The sequence below is a fragment of the Ictidomys tridecemlineatus genome, chromosome Y (assembly GCF_052094955.1).
Source record: "Ictidomys tridecemlineatus isolate mIctTri1 chromosome Y, mIctTri1.hap1, whole genome shotgun sequence".
NCBI lineage: Eukaryota > Metazoa > Chordata > Mammalia > Rodentia > Sciuridae > Ictidomys > Ictidomys tridecemlineatus.
The window spans coordinates 28,350,351-28,368,032 of NC_135494.1; the positions used below are offsets into that span (position 1 = coordinate 28,350,351).

General features: G+C 33.1%; 2 pseudogenes; one reads left to right on the forward strand and one right to left on the reverse strand.

The window, feature by feature from the left end:
• The window catches only part of LOC144371914 (protein transport protein Sec61 subunit alpha-like), a 600,798-nt pseudogene that overhangs the window by 109,972 nt on the left and 473,144 nt on the right, over positions 1–17,682 (reverse strand).
• On the forward strand, positions 11,319–11,756 carry LOC144372138 (guided entry of tail-anchored proteins factor 1 pseudogene; annotated as a pseudogene).

A 17,682-nucleotide genomic window follows, 5' to 3' on the forward strand; every position in this document is an offset into this window, starting at 1 on the left:
CATCTACACAAAAAAAAACTAATTGTTACCAGAAGTCACATAAATAAAATCCTAAGTACTCTAGAAAATCTCACGGACATGATCCTCTAAACAGAAATACACGTTCATCCCCAACATACACAAAAAGCTCTTTGAAATTCCCCCAAATTGAGTGCAATTAGATATACCCTGATTAAAACATGTAACATCCTTAACAACTAAAGGACACAGGTACAACCACCAATACACACACACGTATACATAACTCCATATTCCCAGAATCACTTGATTTGCAAACACCAACTAAAAAACACACATGAAGTTTTCCAACCCTCTCCAAATGTACTCACAATGATGTCAACCACAATCTCTACTCATTATCATTTCCCAAATACACATAAGGCCTTAATGCACATATTTTACCCCTGCACTCTCTAATCTCACACCCTTCCCAAACCAAAAAATAAAATTAAATTAAAAATTCAATATTTTGTTAATATTAAAAAGTATTCACCAAAATAGTCCATTAAAACACTCTTCTTAATAATTATTCATAAGTCCCACCACATCATAAGTAACCCTTATACACTGAAAGTAAACAAGCCTCCTAACTTTTATTCCCATATAAATATAAATTTACATTCTCTCAGTGGAAACACACACCACCCATCTACAGTTTGAGAATGAATACTCAGCCATCACATTTCCTAAACACTTTTACAGTCCTAGATTACATAAGTCTGAGAACACATGTGTCTGTCTGAATCTACAAATCTCCAGTACTCCCACAGACCCAAAGTACTTGCACTCAGTATTAATGGGTGCAGAACTCACTATTAATGTACAGAACTTGTTATATTTCCTGATAACTCAGTCAACAGCACACAACACTATGAAAATCTGAAAATCTTCAATTGCATAAACTTCCTATATTCCAGATGCCTGAATGTAAACCCAGAGTTCCTCATGCCCAAATTAAAACAAATACACAGCAAAATCCAAACAATTCCAATCAATAATCTTTCTTACAAAGTGTCACACATATTTCAGTCACCTCCCAGAAACTCTTAAAATAGATATGAACTAGGACTAAAGAGGCTGGATACATCAGGAGTTTTCAGAAAGCAGATTTATTGGCTGTAGCCAACTGGTCCAGAGTTTAGCTCATGCCTGAGACATTATCTAGACAGATAATTTCAAAATATTTTGAATTTTATAACTCATGGGGAAAATGGGTCTTGAAGATTCACTTGACAAGTGTTTTTCATTCCATTCTTTAGGCCAGAAACAGGTTTCACAAGATTTTACCAAACACACACACACACACACACACAAACAAACAAAAAAAAAAACTTGGCATTTACAAGAAAGAGAAAGTTACAACCACAGAACCACCGTAACCTCTGCTTACATGCTGCTGATTTTACAAGAGAAGAAGCTTAATTATAGCAAGGGTCTTTTGGTTGGGAGCGTCTGGTGTGCTACAGATACACATACCTTTAGACCCCAGAAAAACACACACCAATCAGTATCATCTGAAATGCAATCACACAAACTCTCCCTCAGTAACTAAAAAGATGAAACAAATTACTTATTAACATATGACAAATTTTTTTATTCTCAAATGAAAACATATACAATTACCTGTATGTTGCGAACATGCATGTACAAAAAATGCCTCAGAATATAAAGTTCAACAACAATGTCTCAGACACAGGCACTGCTAACTCCTCCTACTCACAAAGGATACCCCTCAATTCCCAGGAATTAAATGATTACATCAAAGCCCTAAATAATATAATACACAGCCGTCCTCTTGAGATATTATCGATAGAATCTGTACACATCTATGTTCCACATATACATAACTTTAAACACCCCAACATTATTCTATTCTCTCCAAATCTCTGTACACCAAAGATTATGTCCCTAAATTCTCACTTAGACACCATGAACATACATATACATTCTAAAATTGGAAAATGCACAGATCCAAAATATAATGGTAAGACAACATCCTAACTCTTCTCAAATGCATTCATAATAGTCACGTTCACAATAGTCCACAATGCCAACAACACCTACAGAAGCACCACTGAAATCCTAAACACATGTTCTGCCAGAAAGGTACTCAGCCAACACAACACCAAGGGCTTGTGCACCTGGGCTCTCCCATCAGTCATGTCAGCTTCAATTTCTGAATGGGGTCTGATATTACTGACATGTTTGTTGCTCAAAAGATGAGTAAATTATCAGCTTTTCTGGGCTACATTCAGACAGAAGAGGTGAATATGGTAAGAGAAAGGGCCTGAGGCCTCTTGTGTTTTGGACAGCAGATGTCCTAATCACTTTCCAAGCCTGTGATAATATAACTGAGATCACTACATTCAAAGGAGCAGAGATTTATTTTGGCTCATGATTACAGAGAATATAGTCTATGGTCACTTGGCCCTCTTACCTCTGGGCCTATAGCAAAAGAGAAAAACTGGCAGAGAGTGTGTGGTAGAGGAAAACTGATCACCTCATGGCTGCTAGGAAGCAGAGAGAAACAGAGACAGAAGTGCATTAGGGTCCCAGTAGCCAATCAGGGGAACATCCCCAATTAACTAATTTTCATCAACTGGGCCCCACTTTCCAAAACTTCCAACACCTCACAATAGTGCCTTCAGCTGGGAACCAGACATTTAAAAGGTGAGCCTTTGAGGAACACCAAATGTTAACACAAGAACACCTACCCCAAAAGCTCATGTCTGTCTCACAGCAATAAATCATTAAAAATAAATAAATAAATAATCAAACAAATAAATAAATAAATAATCATTTGAACTCTAAGAATCCACAAATATCAATAGTGTATTCTCAACAGTTTTTGTCTGAGACTCAAGGGAACACAGTGATGCTGAATTCTTAATTGAAAGTGTTTTTCTGCCATTTTCTTTTTTTTAATTAATTAGTATAGTTTTCTTTTCTCCCCACAGCTTTAATTTTATCTTAGTGATTAACGATAGGGTCAGTTAAAAGCACTAAACTCAGTTAAAAGTCCTCTTGCACTAGGCACTCCTCCTTACTTGGTCATACGAAATGTCCAAATGAATAGGTATTGGAAGAAGTGTAGAGAAGACACTGACTAGAATGGAAACCAGACACACACACTTTGAGAATTGCAAGCATATAAACAATCACATTATCTTAGATTCACAGGTCTGGAATGTGTCAGAGTCCACTAGACCAAGATGAAATCCATACAATACCAGCTTTTCTAAATGACATTTTTTAAAATATATATTTTTCATTGTCCATGAATCTTTATTTATTTATATATGGTTCTGAGAATTGAACCCTGTGCCTCACACATGCCAGGCAAGCTTTTTTCTAGTGAGCCATGAACCCAGCCCCCTCTAAAGGACAGTCTGTCAACACTAGTAAACTGTGCTTGTGTCCACCTGTCTAAGACTGAAAGAACAATTCCACACAACACACTGTATACTGTTGAGAGCCACAACCAAAGGGGCCCCATCAAAGTTCCAGCTACCACCAAACTTTAAGCTGCCAGTAAAATTCCAGCTGTCAGCTGATGATTGGCTCACAGCAGCCCCAACAACTTCTAGCTGCCAACTGATTGGCTCCTCTGTGATGATGTTTATTGGGCTGTTTGCCTGCTCTTTCAGACCACAGAGCTGCTCATTGGGAAACTTTTTTGGCTCCTCCCATGTGACCCAGCCAATCGGCCTCAAGAAAAGAAAAATTTGGGGAGGTTGAGAGGTTTGTGGGAAGCTGGTGGTGGCAGTTGGGCTCTGAGGGTTTTTTTTGAGGAGCTGTTTTGTTTGGCATGTGTGGTTCTAAAAATAAATTTTGTTTCTTTTGAAAAGTGGCTCCTGAATTGTGCCCAGATAGACTGTGGCATTTGGTGGCTCACATGGGGAACGACTGAGCGTAAGTGATCAGGTAAACTGTTCGCCCCTGAAAACAGAACGAGAGGATGAAAGAGAAGGGAAAAAAGCAAAGAGAGAAGAAAAAAAAAAGGTAGAGGAGAAAAAAAGATAAGAGGAGAGGAAACACACATAAAATATTTTAAAACTACTAATGTCAGGAATAAAAGAAGTTCATCAACACTGATGTCATGGACATTTAAAAGTTATCAAAAATATTATGAAAATTATGTATGCTTATGAATTTTAAAATGCACTTATTCCTTGAAAGACACAAAATACCAAAACACAGTGTCTTCATATATTCATGAAGCTATGTAACAGTAAAAAACAGGTGGATTGATGTTATTTTGAATTGACCAGAAACTTATTTCTCATCTTACTGGAGGATGAGTGGGTTCAAAATCAATGCAAGCCATCAGCAGTTTCAGTGTCTGATGAGGATCCACTTCCTAAAATATGGATGAATGTGTTCTCACATGGCAGAAGGGGTGAGGATACCTGTGGCTTCTCTTATCAATGGACTAATCCCACTCATGAGGTTTCACCCTCAGAAATTAACTGCCTTTCAAAGTCCCTACCTCCTAAAATCATCACATAGGAGACAATGTTTTAACTAATATATATTAGAGGGATACTAACTCAGTCTATAGCATTCACAAAAGCAGAAATAAATAATTTTAAGTAGGTTTGGTTTAAATAAAAAAAAAAAGGTGAATAGTCAACAGTCTTCCAGTAAAAAAAAACAGGTGCAGATAATTTCACTGTTAAATTATACCAAAAATTTAAGGAAGGGATGATGACAATAACTTATAATCTCTTCCAGAAAATAGAAGAACATAGAACATTTTCCAAATTATTCAATGGGGCTAAATACAAAAACAAGATAAAGGCAAAAATAGAAAAAAATACATGCTGACCAATATCTTTCAAGAATATAAGATTTTTTTAAAATCCACAAAAAAAGTATTGGCAAACAGATTCTAGCAATACATAATAACAATTCTACACCAAGACCAAGTGATATTTATTCCAGATGTGTAAGACTAGCTTAACATTCAAAATATAGTTAAAGTAATTAACTCATCAATCAGACTAAAGAAGAAAAATTATTTGATCACATAAAAAGGTCCAGAAAATGAATCTGACAGACTTCAATGTTCATTCATGACTAAACTTTCAGGAAACTAGGAATACAATAGAAATTCCTCAGTTCAATTTAAAAATCTATCAAAAAAAATAAGAAACCCAACAGCAATGTAATACATAATGTGAACAGCTTAATGATTGCTCCTAAGATCAGAAGGATGGCATGAATACCCCATTTTACTGTTCCTGGATTCTTAGCTAATGGAGTGTAACAACAAAAATTAAAAAAATAAATTTATGCAAATTTTTAATAAAGAAATTAAATGCTTTTATTCACAGATGACTTGATTTTTATGTAAAAAAATCTTAAAGATTCAACCAGAAAAACTTCTATAATTAAAAAATGGTTATACAATGTTCCATGATATTAAGTTACCATACAAAGTCAACTACTTTCCTATATAACCTTCAATGAACAATGGGAATTTGAAATTAAAAACACAATACTATTTGCATTAGTATCAAGAAAATGAATACTTTGATATAATCTCGTAAAATATGGTCAGAGTCTATATGAGTAAAATTTGAAAATTCAATTGAAAAAATTAAAGAAGATTTAAGCAAATAAAAAGATGTTTCATGCTCACAGATGAGAAAAAATAATGTTGTCAAGAGGTCATTTCTCTTCAAAATAATCTATGCATTTAATACAATTCAGTGAAGACACCAAAAAATTTATTTTGTGGAAGTTAAAAAACTTATTCAAAAGTTCTTATAGAAAGGCTTAAGACACATATAGTCAACAATATTGGAGAAGAAGAAAAAACTTATATGACTTGCAAATTGGAACAAAACAGAGAATCCAGAAATGAAAGCACATAAACACAGTTAACTGTTCTTTTACAAAAAAGCAAAGGCAATTCAATACAGGAAAGATAATTTCTCCACACCAAGTAAAATCTTTGTATATTTATCAGTTGAAAATGGGGGAAGAGGAAAAAGAGAGATGGAAAAGCAGCAGCAGTAGAAAAAAAAGAAAAAGAAAAAATTAATCTAGATATGATCTATGCTATTCAGTTTTTCATTGCTGATACTAAAGTACCTGACACAAATTGGAAGAGGAAAGATTATTTTTGGCTCACAGTTTCAGAGGTTGAAGTCCTTGGCAGGATGGTTCTATTTCTTAGGACTGAGGTGATGCAGAATATTATGGTGGAAGCATTTAATGAAAAAAAAAAGTTTTCAGTTCAGGGAAGCCAGGGAGCAGAGAAAGAGAGGCAAAGAAACAGGCAATGGAGAAGATAATCTCCAGGTTTGTTCACAAGTGACCTACTGGCTCCAACTAGTTCCTGCCTCCCAGAAGTCTATTCAGCTATCAATAAATTAATCCTTTGATGAGGTTAGAGAACTTAGGATCCAATAATTTTCTAAAATCCCCATCTGTGCAACTTGATCACTGGGGACCATGCTTTCAGAACATGAGCCCTTTGAGATCAAAAACCATAACACTAGATCAAAACCATAACACTAAAACAATCCTTACTCCTTTCAATAAATATTTATTCAACCTGCATCTAAGATGTAATTTTTATTAACATTATTAACATTATTTTAAATTGGGAACTCTTAATTATAAATATTTATGGAATAACATGATTTTTTATATATGTATACGATATGGAATTATTAAGTGGGCAAGCTTATTGACATATCTATCTAGTCATTCAATGATCTCATATTTTTTTGGTAAAACATGTTAAACTTACTTTTAGTTATTTTGAAATATATAATAAGGTTCTCATTAAATTTTTCTGCATATGCTATCCAGTTTTCTCAAAACCACTTGTAAAAAGGCTGTCTTTTCTCCAATGTATGTTTCTGATATCTTGTCAAGGATCAGATGACTCTAAATGTAGGGATTTATCTCTGTGTCTTCTATGTTATTCCACTGAGGACATGTCTGTTTTGATACCAGTGTCTTGTAACAATCATTTTACTCTCTACTTCTATGAGTTAAACTTCAAAACCCAAATTTTTATAGAAGACATTTCTAAAATAGCATCACAAAGTGTCTAGGTGACCTTGAATTTGACAGTGAATATTAAAATTCAATAGCAAAATATAATCCATGAAAAAAAATACTAGTAAATTGTAAGTTTGATAAAATGAAAACCTTTAAGAACCTGGAAGGCTGAGGTGGTAGAAATATATGGGTCTAGTATTTAAGACAAACCTGGGCATAATAGTGAGATATAATCACAAATAATGCATGAACCAATCAATCAATCAATCAATCAATCAATATCAAATACTCTGGAAAAAATGTTGAAATAATAAAGAAACAAATCATAGACTGGGAAAATATATTTACACAAAAAATATCTTCTTAAAACCTCCATCCAAAGTATAAAAGTAACTCCAAAAATACAATAATAAAAAAAAAAACCACAATTAGTAAATAGATTTTAAAAAACCTGAAAACTCATTTTACCAAAGGAAATCTACACATGGAACAAAAGCTTGTTAAAAACTACATAATACCATGTGTCATTAGGGATTTTTAACATGACACTACTATGCAACAATTGAAATGGCTATTTTTTAAATGACAATATCAAATACAAGTGAGAATATGAAGTAAAAGAAACTTTCATGGGTGTTGGTCAGAATGAAAAGTGGTACATTCACTTTGAAAGACCACTCTGAAGTTTTTTGAAAAGACATAGTTTTACTTTAAAATCCAGCAATTTCATGCCTAAGTATTTGTCTTAATGAGTTAAAAATTTATGTTCAACAAAATCCTGCACATTTATATTTATGAAAGATTTGTTGATAATCACAAAATGGGAAGCAACCCAGATGTCTTTCTCCTGGTTAATAGATGATCACACAGAACTTCATGCATACAACAGAATATTACTCAGCAATAAAAATAAATGAGGTATGAATCCATAAAAAGACATGGAGGTATTACAAATGTATACTAGTAAATGAAAGATGGTAGTCTAAAAATGCTATATATTAGAAAGTTTAAACTATACAACATTTTGGAAAAGGTAAATTGATACAGTAAGTTAGAAAACTCAATAGGTATCAGGAATTTAGGAGGAAAGAAGGGAAGGATAAATAGGTGAATCTTTGGGGATTTTAGGGTGGTGAAGGCATTCTATCATTATGCATTCTATCAGAAGCCACAAAACTGTGTAACTTAAAGTGAAACAATATAAGTTATGGAATAGAGCTAATAATATAGTGACAATTTGGGGGTCATTAATTGCAGCAAATGTGTCCCACTAATGCAAGATGAAAATAACAGGGGAAAATATGTGATGTAATAGAGAGGTAGGTATGGTGTGGATACCTGTTACTGCATGCATTATCTGTCCAATTGGTTTGTATTGATAAAATTTCTACCTTAAGAGCAGAAAATAAAAACAAACAAGAAATTAATGAAGTCAGAGAAAAAAGAACAATCAGCACAGAAATCAATTAAGTAAAACACTTCTAAAATCTATAAAAACAAAAGCTGTCTCTAGAACAATTAAAATAACCTTGATAAATCTTTAGAAAAATGAAAAGTAAATTTAATAGTAGACACAAATTACAAATATTAGGAATGTGAGACATTATATCACTAAATATTCTATGAATATTAAATAAAAAGTCAACTTGTCCTTTTGGCACATTCTTGTAATCCCCAGGGCTCAGGAGATTGAGACAGAAGAATTGAGAGTTTGAGGCTAGCCTCAACAACTTAATAAAACCCTAAGCAACTTAGTGAGACCCTGTTTCAAAATAAAAAAAAAATGAAAAAAGATAGGGTTGTGGGTTCACTGGTTAAGCACTTCTGGGTTCAATACCAAGTGTAAAGGAACACTTGTAGAAGAATACCTGTAAGGAGGTGCACAAAGAACAGACACAGACACACAAGTACAAGAAAACACAGGAGTGGAGAGGAGCAAAATGAAGTGATGATGAAGAAGTACAGAAGTGAAATGACCACTCTTCCCTGCCTTGGAGTTTATAACTCAAAGAATATATACTTCCTGTTACTATGACTATATTTTAATTAGTATTTCTTAACCAAAGTGTTAGCTAACTTAGATAAGATCCCCTTAATACAAACACAGAGTAATTTCTCTCCAAGGGCATTGTTAAGGAGACCAGATAATTACTGCTTAGTTGTGTAATTACCTCACAGGGAGGAGGCTGGGTATGCCAATTGTGGAAATCAGGGCACCAGTTAACACCCCTGGAAATTTGCTCACCAGGGGAAATGCTTCCATGTATATTTCAGTGGACAGAATATTTACAAACAAGCACTCAACCACATTCCCCTCAAAAAAAGAATCAGAAAGTATTATGAATTACGTTATGCCAATAAATTTGAAAACAATTATAAAATGAATAAATTCTTACAAAGTTCAAAATAAACCAAAACTTACTCAAGAAGAAATAGATTTGGTCAATTGTCTTGTATCTATAAAAGAAATAGAAATTTTAGTTAAAAATCCTTGTACCAATACCAATCCAGTCTCAAGTGGCAACAATATTGAATTCCAATTACAAAAGGAAGAAGTAATAAAATTTTACACAAAACTATAAAGAAACATGAATTGCTTTTCGACTCACCTAATGGGTCCAGTATTATTTTCATGAAAGAAAAACCCAGGAATGATCATTGCAAGAGAATATTATTACAAACTAAAATCACTAATTCCCTAATGATTTTCCCCAACACTCCCACCGCACCCCCCCCACACACAACGATCTTGGATGCAAAAGTGCTAACCAAAATTTGGCAAAGAAAATTCAACAATATATGAAATAGGTTAATATATCATACCAAAGTTTTTCATAGAGATAAAAAGTTGATTCAACTTTCCAAAATTGATTAGTGCAATTCCATATCAATGATATAAAATGACATATATATATGTAATATGCATATACATTACACATATATATTTGTAAAATCAATAAGTGTAGAAAAGTATTTCCTAATAACGCAACATCGACTTCTGTTTAAAATTTTAGCAAACTAGGACTAGAAAGTAAGGGTCTCAATCTGACACAGGGAATCTATTAAAAATTTATCAGAAACACAATACTTAATGGCAATAGACCAAATCCTCAGAAACAAACGGGGTTTTGTACATATCATTTCTTTCTGTTTGCTACTAAAGAGTCTATTGATGTACTCAGTTAAGGGGGGGAAAACACTAAAAATTATACTAATGAAAAAATTAAAAAATAAATTAACTTTATTTGCAGAAAACATGAAAGTTAATAGTAAAAGTCACTGAATCTTTTAAAAATGTCTGGAAGTAATAGTAAAATTTCAGGATTCAAGATCAACATACAAATAAAAATCAATTGTATATATGGTAGAAGTGAATGCTCATAGAGATTTACAAAAAGATACCATTTTGTTTTGAGTCTATAGCTCAGAAAACACTCTCAACTGATTTTTTTCTAAATTGAAGAGTCTTTATTTAGCTAGCTGGTGACTGCTCTCTGATGGACCCAAACTGTTTCTGCCAGGAACAGTATGGGGTGCAAGTTCTATGGGGTTTATAAGGGGAAAAACAACATCCTCAAAAATGTAGATGCAAGCAAGCAAAGAGAACACAGAAGCTAAAGTTAACAATCACCCACCCAAAGCATATAACCACATTTTTGTTCCAAACACATGCAGTACAAAAATAAACAATTTTTACAAGAAATAAGTTCTATAACTAGAGCTGAATTTTGGAACTTCCAAATGTAGTCACTTAGGCAAGGTTTTGTTTTGTTTATTTTGTTTTTAAGTTTTCAATGGACTTTATTTATATGATGTACTGAGAATTGAACCCAGTGTTTTACAAATGCTAGGTAAGCGCTGTACCAATTACCACAACTCCAGCCAAAGATTAAATTCTTTTAAGTACAGTCAGGATAACTTAACATTATTTATCCTATTATCTAATCTTGTCTTATCTATTAATATTCTCCATTTTATAGGGTGCTTATTGGGCTAATCCATAATTTAAGTTGGGCTATAACAATTAAAGAAAGCATCAAAAGTGTAATGTGTGTAGAAATAAATTTTACAAACCTCATTTTAAAAAGCAGGGCTATTGGGACTCAGTGCGCAGTTGCAGGTGTGCCTACTGATGAGGTACCCTTGGAGCTTTGGATAGAGGTTCCTGGGCTGCAGGGAGTATCTGGGAAGAATGGAAAAACTTGACCAAGTTCCACAGCTGGACGTGGCTGCTGGTCCTCTGCTTCCTGTTTGGATGCAATGTTTTTCTGATCCTCCTTCTGACTTTGTCCTCCCTCATGTGCAGAGTGCTGCAGAATGATGTAGAGCCAGAGCCGCAGATGAGGGTAGAGATCCAGGATATGAGGCAGGAGTTCTCCATGATAAACAAGATGAATGAGTTTGCCAGATATGCCAGGCTGGAATGAAAGATCAACAAGATGGTGGACCAGCTCAAGACTTATATGAAAGAACGGACTGCTCAACTAGCCAAGATAAAATGATTTTTAAGTGTTGCTTTCTGTACTTTGCAAGCTACCTTAATGATGTCACTCATTTGGAAGTGTTATTCTGTCCCTGTGACTGTTGTGCTGAGAAAATGGATAATACCACTAGACCTCCTGGTAGCCTTTCCTGCTAGAACAGCAGGTGGTGTTGGAATTATTAGTTGGATTTTAATCTGTAACAAGTTGTGGTGACCCCTTGTACTTTACGCTTTCAATCAAAAAGAAAAATGAATACCACTGTGGGATTTTGTTGTTGTTGTTAAACTAGGGGTTGAACTCAAAGGTTCTTCACCAACTAACCCCAGCCACAGTCTTTTTTTATTTTTAATTTTGAGACAGGTTTTTGGTAAGTTGCCCAGCCTGACCTCAAGCTTACCATCCTCAAACATCTTCCTCTTGAGTTTTTGAGTTACACTTGTGCCCCACCGCACCTGTCCCAGCTATTATGACTTCTACAATGATTCTCTTATTAGGTAAAAAGTCTGATTGTTGCTTAAAAATACAAAACAACAACAACAAAAAAACCCAAAGTACATAGGGTAGTTTTTTTTTTTTTGAATATGTTTTTGGGCTTTATGTGAGATTCTTGTAACAATCCCAGTATTCTACAGTATTCTACAGTAACACCAGATTTGAAAAAGGATGGGGATATACATGTCTTACTCCTAATTTGCTCTATTTGAACATTGTGGTACTGTTGCCAACTGGAAAGTCAAAATTTTCAAAAAACTTGAATACTTTTAAATATATTTTAATTTATATATTTTTTAGTTGTAGATGGTGCTGAGCATAGAACCCAGTGCTTCACTAATGCTAGGCAAATGCTCTACCACTGAGATACAACTTTTTCAGCCCAAACTTAAGTACTTTTATATGTATTTTAGAAAGTTTTATTACAACTACTAGAACTTGAACATTTGGTTTATTGTCTATTGTAGTAAAATTGAAAGAATAACACTAATTGACATTGTGTGTTCTTTGTGTCTAAAGTCATTAGTTGGTTGAACATTTCTATAGTATCTATCATCTACTTATTTGCAACTGTTAGTTTTTAATTACAGTGTTTTATAAATTTATTGATGAGACAATAATGTATTGTTTTGTGACTGAGTGTTTTGTATTGAAAGCATTTCAAATTAAGTATGTTTTATAAACATTTAATATTTCTGCTGTATAGATTGGAATGAATTTGAAAAACAAAACAGGGAATCTGATTAAGTTAATATGATTCAACATTTTACTCTTCATTGTGTCTGAATACGTGTCTATGTTTTCACTTTTACAATCATATATATACTCATATTTCCTGATATACATATTCAGTCTTTACCCCTAATCCTAACACAAACAAGGATTATATTAACCTTTATCTTACCTCTATATCTGAACCAAATTTTACTTATACCCATATATGAAAATATGATTTTTTTTTTGAAACCAGAATTTAACTCACTCAAACATGAGGACAGAGCCACATTTCCAGACCTATTTTGTATTTTATTTAGAGACAAGATTTTTTAGTACCTTGCTGCTGCTGGGGCTGTGTTGAAACTTATAATCCTCCCATTTCAGCCTTCAGAGTGGCTGGAATTTCAGGTGTTCACCACTGTGACTGGAAAGAATATGAATTTTAAAGTGTATTCTGACTTCTATTTTCAATTATCAATGTTAAATTTGCATTTGTATTACGCTACATCCTTTATGGGATATGTATCCTTGCATTCCCATCATTACAAAATGTGTAATTACATGGCTCACTTGTTAATTCTTCCTTGTATTACTACATGTGTGTTTTGTACATAATTTCATAGGTGTATTGTTAGAAATATTCATATTTCTACAAACACTTGCTAATTATAACCCTAACTCAAACCAAAATTGTATGTAAACACTTAACTTATCTAAATTACTAAACCAAATTTTACTAAAAGCAGGTTAACTACGATAAAATTTTATGTGTATTTTAACTTATATGTTCAATTATCAATATTAAATTTGCATATATACTGGTATATATTTTTTATAGGTTATATTCTTCATCCCCATGATAACCAAATTTGTAATCACATGACTTACATTTTACTCATACCTGTGACACAACACGTGTGTTTATATATGTTATGAACCATAATTTCATAGTATATTCTTATGATTATTGATATTTCCCAATTCAAATATTCATTCTTTCACTAAAAGCTTAGCACAATCCAAAATTTTATATTGATCTTTATATTACTTCTATAAAAAAATTACTTCAACCTTTATACACCAATAAGATTTTAGAGTGTACTTTTACTTCTATTTTCAATTTTCAAATATAAATTTACATACATATTACTATATCATTTATAGGGTATCTATTTCTAACTCCATATTTACAAAATGTCTCATCACATTATTTACAAAACACTCTCCCTTGTGTCAGGACATGTATCTTTTATGTTTTTTACATATTTTTACATGTCAGTTATGTGAATACAGATATTTTCCAGCATATGTGTCCATTCTATTCCCAAATCCTAACTCAAACTAAAATTTATATTGCCTTTACATTATCTCTATATCTAAGTCAAATTTGACTTGAATCAAAATACACCAATATAAATTTTAAATTGTATTTTGACTTCCATTTTTAATTATCAAATTAAAATCTGCATATATATTAATATATATCATTTATAGTATATAGCCTCCAATCAACCTATATACAGGAGATGTAGTTATATGACTAATATTTTACACTTCTCTGTGGCACAACATGTATATTTATATATGTTTTGTACATATTTTAATGTACATTCTTAGGAGTATTTTTATTTCCACATATACATGCTAATTTTTTAATCTTAAAATTAACTCAAAACCAAAATTTCATACTAAACCTAATCTTACCTCTACATATCAATCAATTTTTATATAAATCTATGTACACCTATATCAATATTAAAGCATATTTTTACTTCTAACTCAATTTTCAATATTTAATATACATATTTTATAACAATAAATCCTTTATAATATATATCATTTCATTTCCCATATTTATAAAATATGTAAACACATTACTCATATTTTATTATTTTTTTGTCAGAACATGTATGTGTCTGTTTTCATACAGAACTTCACATGTACTTTCTAATGAATATTCATATATCCTCATATATATGTTAATTCTTTAACCCTAACTTAAACCAACATTTTACATAAAAACTTACTTACCTAAGTACTTAAATCTAATTTTATTTAAAATCTTGTATACCAAAATGAAATTTTATGTGTATTTCACATATGTAATCATAATATGTATCAATATTAAATTTGCATTTATATTACTACCCAAATTTTATGAGATATATTTTTGCATTGCCATATTTACAGAACTTTTAATCACTTGACTAACATTTGACTCTTTCCTGTGTCACAACCTGCATGCTTATATATGTTATCATACATATCACAACACATACATTTTTATGAATATTGATATTTCCTGATACACATTATCATTTTTTAACCTTAACCCTAACCCAAAACAAATTGAAATATTAAGCACTACCTTACCTCAAGACCTAAACCATGTTTTATTTAAAAATATGTAAATCAATATGAATTTTTATGAGTCTCTTTATTTACATAAACATTACAATATACCATTTATGGGTTATATGCTTGGGTTCCCATATGTAAATAATATTTAATCATCTTACTCAAATTATACTTTTTCCTGTCTTAAAACATGTATGTTTATACACACTTTAATGCATATTTCCACACATATATATGCTTAAAATATTGAGATTTCCCAATTATTGTTCTTTAACCCTAAGCCAATTCCAAAGGAAATTAAATATTGAGCTTACCTTTATATCTAAGAAGAATGTTACATGAATTCATGTATCCCAATTATGAATTTAAAGTTTATGTTTGAATTTTATTTAAAGTTTTAATGTAAGATATTTATATATATATATATATACACACACACATCTCCATATGTACAAAATATATGATCACATGACTCAAAATGTACTCTCCTCTTTGTTAGAATAAATGTAATATCTTCACATATATTATTTTGAATATTTATATTTCCCAAGGTACATATTCATTCTTTAATGCAAGCAGAATCCTAAGTAGAATGAAATATTAATCCTTACCTTACCTTTATAACTAAACCAAATTTCTCTTAAATCCATGTACAATCATATAAATTTTAAAGCTTATTTTAGCTTGTATTTTCAATTATCAATGTTAAATTTGCCTATACATTACATTAAACCGTTTATGGAATATATGTTCGTTAGAGTCTGTAAACAAGTCAGGTGGGCACCTGGCATTTTGCCAGAGGGAGTGGTTAATGTTGAGGTCTGTAAACAAGTCTGGATGGCACCTGGCAAAATGCCAGAGGGAGTGGTTTGTGAAGTAATGCCAGTGAGCTATTAAGTGTGGAGATTCCTTATTGGTTGACTGCTGTATCTAGTTTATGCTAATTAAGATAAGCTATGTGGGATGTATAAATACCCCTCCTGTCCTACAATAAATGACTCTCTATCCTGCTATTACAATGAATTCAAGTTGTTCGTCACTCCTTGGTTGTTTTGCTGCAGCCAGACTGTGGCAGATGGTGGCCCATTACGGGGAGCCCCCAGACACTCTGGGATAAGTGACGAAAAAAAGCTGTCCGTCCATAGATAGGCTCGCCTTATGCAGATAGGGCGAGATGAAAAATGGCCATTTTGAGAAAATGGAGAAGATTGATACAGTTTGTTTGTGTCTTGTTTTGTCTCAGTGTATTGTATTGTCTTTGTGATGAAAATATGGAAGTGGTGTTAAGTAAATTTATAAGGGAAAGAGGCACCCCAGTGGAACCAAGAGCAGTTAGGGCATGTGTTGATAATAACCCAGGAACTTTAATCAGAAAGAAAAAAAAAGTTCAGAAGAAAGATTATCATGAAAAATGTTGCAGCAAAAGGCTATTACTGAATACTTTTCGCTACTGGAGGATGCATCAATTGGCGCAGCGGCAGTCAAACCGGTTTGAGCACCTGCTCAAACCGGTCATGGCACAACAAAGACTTTCCAAGTGCTGGCAGCAGGTGAACACCACTGCAAGAGCCCAAATCCAAACCTGTGCCCGGAAGCAGTTTGAGTTCGGTACACTCCCCAGGGCCATCCAGGACTGCCGCTACAGCCTGCAGAAGATGCCCGGTCCCTAAAGTTTAATCATTTCCAAGGCCAGTAACTACAATGGTTCTCCCACACCTGGAAGCTAATGAGTAAGGAGCACCATTAAGGCCTATTTCAAATTTAAAAAAAACCTTGAGATAATGTACTAAATTGTTCAGAAGGTTTATTACTTAGTGCCTGCTGGAATGCTACAGGATTCTCTTTAGCTAGCATTGCAGAGATTCTGCCTTCATCCCAGTGCTGGTAAAAACAAAGGTGAAAGAATTTCCAGTGTTTCTGAGAACCTGAGGAGACTTCGGCTGAGAACCAGATGAGACTTCGGATCAAGCTAGCTGCCTGCAGAACTTACCTGGACTGTGATTTAAGCTAGGTCCCTACAGAACTTACCTGGACTGTAAACTTACCTGGACTGTGATTTAAGCTAGCTGCCTGCAGAACTTACCTGGACTGTGAGTTAATCTATTGAGACACTTCTTTACCTGGACTGAGACAACAAACTGTAATCTACAACAAATTGTAACTCAGTATCTTTGCTAATGGTGTCCTTGCTGGTATAATTTTTCAAAGGGCTTCTTGCATGGAGCCATCAATTGGCTTGGTATTGTAGCATTTTGTATCCTCTCTTTCTGTTTGTAGCAGATTATTTATTGTGTTTTTGTAAAAACCACTATGGTCGTTATTTAAATTATACAAAAGTGGGAAATGTTAGAGTCTGTAAAAAAGTCAAAATAACACCTGGCATTATGTTGGAGAAATGTTAGAGTGCTTAAACAACTCTGGATGATGCCTGGATAAATGTCAGAGGGAGTGGTTTAAGAAGTAACAAAAGCAAGCCATTAAGTGTGGAAATTCCTTATTGGTTTACTGCTGTATCTAGTTTATGTTAATTAGATAAGCTGTGTGGAATGTATAAATAACACTCCTGTCATACAATAAACGGCTTCCACTCCTGCTGTATCAACGTACACAA